This window comes from Lactuca sativa, chromosome 5 (assembly GCF_002870075.4).
Source record: "Lactuca sativa cultivar Salinas chromosome 5, Lsat_Salinas_v11, whole genome shotgun sequence".
Classification (NCBI taxonomy): Eukaryota; Viridiplantae; Streptophyta; class Magnoliopsida; order Asterales; family Asteraceae; genus Lactuca; species Lactuca sativa.
The window spans coordinates 358,371,155-358,378,646 of NC_056627.2; positions in this window are offsets into that span (position 1 = coordinate 358,371,155).

Sequence of the window (7,492 nt, forward strand, 5' to 3'; positions counted from 1 at the left end):
CAACAGATTCTTCACTAATTTTGGCTTAAATCTTCAAAAAGGTTTGATTTTCATCTTCCACACTTCATCTCCTACATCTCACACACCATTTTCTTGCACTTTCATGGTGGATTTGGGGGTTTTGAAAAACCCTAGGTCCGAAAATCACTAAGGATTTTGGTGTTTTTGTGCTTAAATCTTCATGTAGGTAAGCTTGGGGAGGTTGAGGAGGAACTTTCTCACCAACAACAGCGCATTTCCATATTGGACTTGAAAATCACTTGGAAATCATTCAAAACTTAGTTTCCCGCAAAATTTTGGTGGTCAAACTTGTTTTCACTGGACCTGTCAACAATTGACTTTTTGACCGGTTGACTTTTTGTCTTTGCCCCAAATTTTGCATTTGGAAGGCGAGCATTCTAAACAATCTAAAAACACTAAGTCGTTGTCCCGTTCGTAGGTCTCTATCACCTCCGCCGTCACCTCCATCTAATCCGGCACATGGTGGTGTGGTATGGCCAAACTTGAAGCATTCCTTCAACACACTCATACTATCCAAAAATGTGTGCATGTGTCATCTCTCTGTGAGTTGCACATTTATATCCAGGTCCACACCTTATTCCACAACATCGGATGGCAAGGGTTGGTGCAGGTCCACAAGCTCAGCTACAAAGTTCCAACAGCCGAGTTTTTGTCCTCAATCTATTTGGACCACGGGGTCCTAAATTTCCGACTCATGAACCGTGATTATGATGGGTTTTGGTCATAAGACATCCTATGTGCTCATACAAACCCTAATGCTTGGATCTAGGTTTCTCTATTGTACATGCTTTGAATCCAAGACTATAAACCCTAATTCTAGCATACAAGTAATCATATTAGATAATAGAATAGGTTTATAATGTTACCTTGATTGTTATGTAGCAATAACAATCCCAATTCCTCCTTTGAATTGACTTTGGAAGGCTTAGAGTCACAAGTGTCACTCCTCTAATGGTTCACAAACACCATAAGCAATAGGATGAAGAGGAGAGAGGATGGAGGCTGCCAAAACCATGTGAAAACCCTAGAAGGTTGCTTCTTCACGTTTTTGAGCCTTAAGGGTTCTATTTATAGTGAGGCTATTAGGGTTATCTAACAAGGAAACCCTAATTTGGTTGCTTAAGCCCTAAGCAACCCATGGAGCCCTTTCTTAAAGCCTTGGACGACTTCATATGGGCTTCCCCATTAGAATTCGTCCACCTTATAATAATAGGCAATCCATGGCCCAAATTGCAATTATCTTATAATTACAATTCCAGTCCCTTAAGTTTAATTAATCTCTTTTAGTCACAAAACTAATTACCAATTAATTATTGACTAATATTAATTAAACAATATGATTTCTCCTTTAATATATTATTCTCATAATATATTAATAAATCATATTTAATCCTTTCTCTCCATAATTCATCCTATCAAGTTGCTTTGGCGAAGGCAACCCAAAAGGACCATGCACCATCGGGTCAAGTACATACCAAAATAGTTATGGACTTAGACACTAATCCAACAGTCTCCCACTTGGATAAGTCTAACAACTATTCTGCGTATGACTTCAGATCCTGATCTGCAATCGTAGCTTTCCAAAGCCGCTGTCAACTCTGATCCTATCAGATACGCATGTCCTTAGATAAGGGATCATATATTCCTCCATTCTTGATATCGTATGAGATATGATTTCAAATCATTCTCTTTGTACTATATCTCGATTCCCGATTTATGACGACTGACTAATTGAACAAATCAAATTAGCCCTAGCCCGGCCGAGCATTTATGTTTGTGATCACAAAATCATCGAGGGGCCCAAAGATATTGCTTTTATCCTACTTTGAATAAAAGGAATGGATAAACTTTGATACAATGCTTGCTTGCACTCACGCACCGAATCACACACAACAATATGTTTTATAACACCAAGTTACTAGTGCGTTTACATATTATCAATGTGCAACCGATTTGCAAGATACAACTCACACATCTCGGTTTCAAGAATATAAGATGTTATCGTCTCACCAATCACTCGTGATACAATTCATGGAATGATCCAAGTGAGCGTGGGTTTAATCCAATGCTCAAATCGTATTTGTAAGCACTCATGAACGTTGCAGCAAACATTTGTTTATGTCTAATGCTCTTTAGACAATCCACACACCAATTCACGACAGTCTTCATTCATATCTACTTCCAACATATGAACGACTGTGGCGCGTTTGAATAATTCGATTATTCTTAATAAACTCAATTATTCTTGAAGTCAAAACATGCAAATGTGAAACACAAGAATAATACTAATCCCATATGGCCTCAACCCTTTGAGCATAAATAAAACACCTTTTATTTATCACCATATTGATTACTCATTATTTGTAGTTTCGGGTAATCAACTTCTTACTTGAATTCCAACACTTGTCCCATGCTCCTAGCATGCACACAATGTTTACCTATGGTTCTTACTTTGTGAAATAGATCTCATTGAATACATTTCCAATCCTTCTCATTTCACAACTCCAAATCCGTTTTTCATAAGTCAAAGAATATCACATTCTTGCTACTTATAGAATATGCTAGATTCTAACATTCTATGCAACTATCATTTCGTAATGTTACTACACCAAAGTCACAAAGACTATTGCCAATGATATTACAAAGTCCTCTATCGGAGATTGTTACAAGACAATTCCATAGACATGATGTCTCTCACTCAAAGTACATTCTTTGAACATCCTTTTGCATAGAAGTTTCTAATCTAGTCATAGATTTCTCAATATTCAATTCCCAATATGGACACACTTCCATATGTTCCATATGACAACTCATTCTTAATAGAATCTTATCTATTCGTAATGATATCGATATGGTCCATCCAATATGGAAACATTTCCATATTTTCCGATACTATACTTCCAACTACTCACAAGCGACCAATCCTCGTCGAACTTTGGGTTGTCCTTTGATAGTTGTTTAATTATTTTAGTCAAAACCAATTCTAGTCCCTTTTCCCTCTAAATGCGCTCGACATTTGGAAAATTTTAGAATGGTCAAACATTAAAGCATTTGCAATCGATCCTATACCCGAAGCGTATGGGACACGACGCATAATGTTTTATTTGCTATGTTCTCAAAATTCGAATTGTGAAGAGGGATGCCGTAATCATAATCGAAATTTTAAGAACACACTATGTACCTTTGACTAAATTTTATTAACATTCCACAACCTAAGCCTTTGGATTTGAAATGAAGCATAATATTCTCTCCCTTAATTATAGCAAAACAATTCTTCAACTATTGCGACTTTGCAAAGTATGACTCTTGTTTTCTATAATTAATATTGCTAACCTTGCAATACTTTCCTTAATAATCATACAATCATAACTTTTATGCTCCCACTATCTTGATGATTATTATAAAACATAACACTTATGCTCCCACTAGCTTCGACATGTATTTATGAACATCTTAACTTTCAGAAAAGCAATACCTATTGAATTTCTTAAGTCCATGTTTCTAATACTTAATGCTTTGATAATCTTTTATCAAGGCTTCTTGAACTTATACACCTTTGCCTTCGATAGTTCATATGTGTGTGTAAACAATTGCCAAACCTCACAATTCAATTATGGAAAGGGATGCCGTAACCATAATCGAATTTGAGAATGCAATATTACAATCACTATCTTCTTAAGATTTTTCTTAGTGAAAGCATTTCCTCATAATCATTTTCATGAAGGAGGGAATCTTATGACACTTAGATTTAAAGCGGTGTATTTGTTCCTATCCATGTGAATTTGTTAAAACCAAGGTTTACGACAAATTTAAACTCATATGGACCGAACTTTCTTAATCTTGATTTCTTGCCTTATGGTAGCACAGCTGCCCACCATGTCTTCCAAGTAGTTAAGCAGCTCACCCTTTCCTATCAATGTACCTTTCATTGATTAAGGTGCTTTGCCTTTTATGCGTTCAAAATGAGAACTCATAGAATTCTCATGCATAATTAACTCGATTGGATTGGCACAGAAACAAAATAATGTCAACACGATAGGTTGTAAACCTCAACTCGTGTGCTAGTGATGATCGATGAGGTTTATTTGATTTATTCTTGAAACTTTTCAAGACTATTAAGACTCCCACTGACTCCTTGAGATATACGATTCTCTTGTCAAAACATTTCTTGACAAACAAATATTCAAGAGTTACTGCAGCTTTTATCAAAACATAACACTTCATAATTTTGGTCTTAGTTGGTCTTTGTCTTATCCAAGACATCACAACTTTCCACAATTGATGAATGTTATAAACCTTCTTAATACTATTCACTCAATGTCATAATCTTAACTCTAAGACTTGTTTTGGAACGAAGTATGATTGACTTTTTGATTTGACCATTTCTTCAATCTTTGATTCCTCTTCTTGGACATACAATTGTACCAAGACTCGCATAGAGGATCAATTGAGATATGGTTCTTAATCATTAAGACCTATCATAAAGCATAAAAGGTACTCTCCCTTCTTCTTAGAATGGAGAAACTTTTATCTCTCTGCCTACTTGATTCTTGTTATTCGTTCTACTATTGATTTAAACTTTTTCAATCAATTCAGAATTACACTTAATCTTATAAGTATAATCATATTTACTAAACCTTTAGTAAATCATGACGAATGTCTCGTTACTCTTATGGTGGACTTTGATCAACACACAACTTTGTGTATTCGATCTCCTAGTTCTTCACTTGACACTTTGTCAATGAATTAGTCTAATTTCCAAATACGAAATTTCTCATTCATCGTGCATCCACATTGCATGATTCCAAGTTTCTGTCCAATTGAAACTTGGGCGATGAGAAACTCTCCCTATTTGGTAAATTCTCGACTTTCCATAACATAATAAGAACCAAATCCATTATTGATAATAATAGAAACATTTTAACATCAATTTTTCATACTCGCCATTGCAAGGATAAATAAATAAAATTTAAAGTCAAAATTTATTTTATTGCAGAAAAATTTGTCCTTACAATGCAACTCATTGAAAAACTTATGCTAATACATCTTTCTTAGCAATCTAATTCTAACTCTAAGTAGTAGCTCAAGAATCTAATCTTCGAGAATTGCGATCAAAATCCATTCCTTCACGGTTAGATTCTGCTCACTTCTTCCCTTAAGCTTCCTTTCTTTTCTTCGATCCTACAAAACATCAATTGTAATCTTATCACATTATGTATTGAGAATCTAGAATAGGAGCTTAAAAGAGTTAGTCAATGGATTTTACCTAAATTAGAGACATACATTTCGACTCTCCCATCTCTTAGATCTCTTAGGTAAATAGGGCAGCTTCGTCTCCAATGCCCTTTCTCTTGGCAATAAAAACAAATTTACTCTTTTGGAACATGACATGGAACTACTTCAGACATTGCCTTTCTCTTGTGATCAAACTTTTCGATCATAACATGTCTTTCGTTTCCATTGTCTATATCCATAGAGGTCTCGAAGGCAGATTCACCAATCAACTTTGCTTTTCTATTGCGCCACATCATTTCTGATTCAACAACAATAAGCATATAGGTGAGATCTATAAGGGTCACGTCGTAGTTCATCATATAGTACTCTCTTACGAACTCACTATATGAGTTAGGAAGTGACTGAAGAACCCAATCAACAACCATTTCCTCACAAACAACGGATCCCAACATTCTTAACCTATCAATGTGTGACTTCATCCCTAGGACATGTGCACACACCGACTTTCCTTCTTTATGTTTACTTGCCAAAAGGGCTTGAGTGATCTTGAACTTTTCAAGCCTTTGAACTTGTGGGTTAGGGAGAATAATTGGAGGAGGTAGAGGAAGTTAAGCATGATTTCTTGTTCCTCGATCGAATCGTGGAATATCATCTTCATGTGGAATGCTTGTTCCACGGGATTTGAGAAGACCATAGTTGTCGAACTTTGACATCTACAAAACGGGAGAAAAACGAATTCAAGTTAGTTGATAGATTGAGTCCTTGGTAGATCACCCAAATGAAATTCCAAGGCTAGGACCCAACACAATACGCTACAACCTAGAAAAGGGATGTCGTAATCTAGTTGTAGAATATTTGAAGGTAAGTGAATGACGATTCACTAATTTCCACCATGAAAAACGAAAAAGAAATTTAAGTTTTAAATCTATGAAAACTCCTAGATCCTTTGAGATACATTGAACTTTCAATGGCATGTTTATATCTCGATATGCCCCTCTTGTTTGTGACTGGGATGCCGAGGATCACAAAGCGGGTGTGAATAACCATGCAAACTACATGGTGCCCTCACATGTTACAGTCACCTATTCGATGTGCCGGTAAACCACACACGCTCCACCGAACTATGACAAACATTGAGTCACCCTTTGCTACCTTTGCTTAGACCCATTTAGTGTGCCGGTTAACCACACACGCTCCACTAACGTCTTCGCAAGGGCACAAAGTGTAATTTCATGGAATTGCATCAATTCACTTTTGCCTAAGTAACTAAGATTGGGAATTTCGAAAAACATTTAGTTACTTTAGTAATTCATTATACTTATAATGGAAGGTTTCGTCTTATCCTACCCGTTCGGCTAACGACCCTCCACTAGTCAAGAGTGTGGTGGGTAAGAGTGAATACCCATTCAATCGCCATTTTATAGGCAATTTCCTTAAACACCCCTTATAGACTAGCTTCGTGAATGAGTCCTACTAACGGTAAGACTGACTTTTACTCATACATATATATAATGTTAGACTTTTAATGTTATATAGTATAGGGTGTATTTTATACTTTTAAAATATTAGGTGGTCTAATTTAACAATTATACTTTTAATTCAATTAAATTGTATACCTAAACTTTTATGGATTTATTAAACCTCTTTTAATTATACATCTTAATTAATTAATAAAACCATAAGGGTGTGATTTGAACTTTTTCAAAACTATACTAGTTTTAGAATTTAACATTCCTAATTAAACTTTTAATCAACTTTTAAATTCCAAAACTTGAGGGCAAGTTATGAAACATTTCAACACATTAGGGTTTAGAATTTAAATATACATCAAAATTAAACAATTAATCAAAATTTAAATTCCAAAACTTGAGGGCAAATTTTGAAACCTTTTTCAAAACATTAGGGTTTAACTATTTAAATTTCAAAACAACAAAACTTTTGGGTTCAAATTTAAAATATAAAACCTAAAGGGATTAATTTGAAACTATTCGAAACTTTGTCAAGAATATTCTAGATCACATAATTCAAATAAGGCAATTAACTATAATTGGTGGTTATCTAATTAGATCTAGTTCAACTTCTTGCAAGATAATGATCAAATAATTTCCATAACTTAACATATATCAAATAAGGTAACAATTATCTAATTAGATGACCAAAATCTTTTATTTTGACAAGGATAATCATAAGGGATTAACAAAATTCGAATTTTATTAAGTTTAAACAATTATGGCAA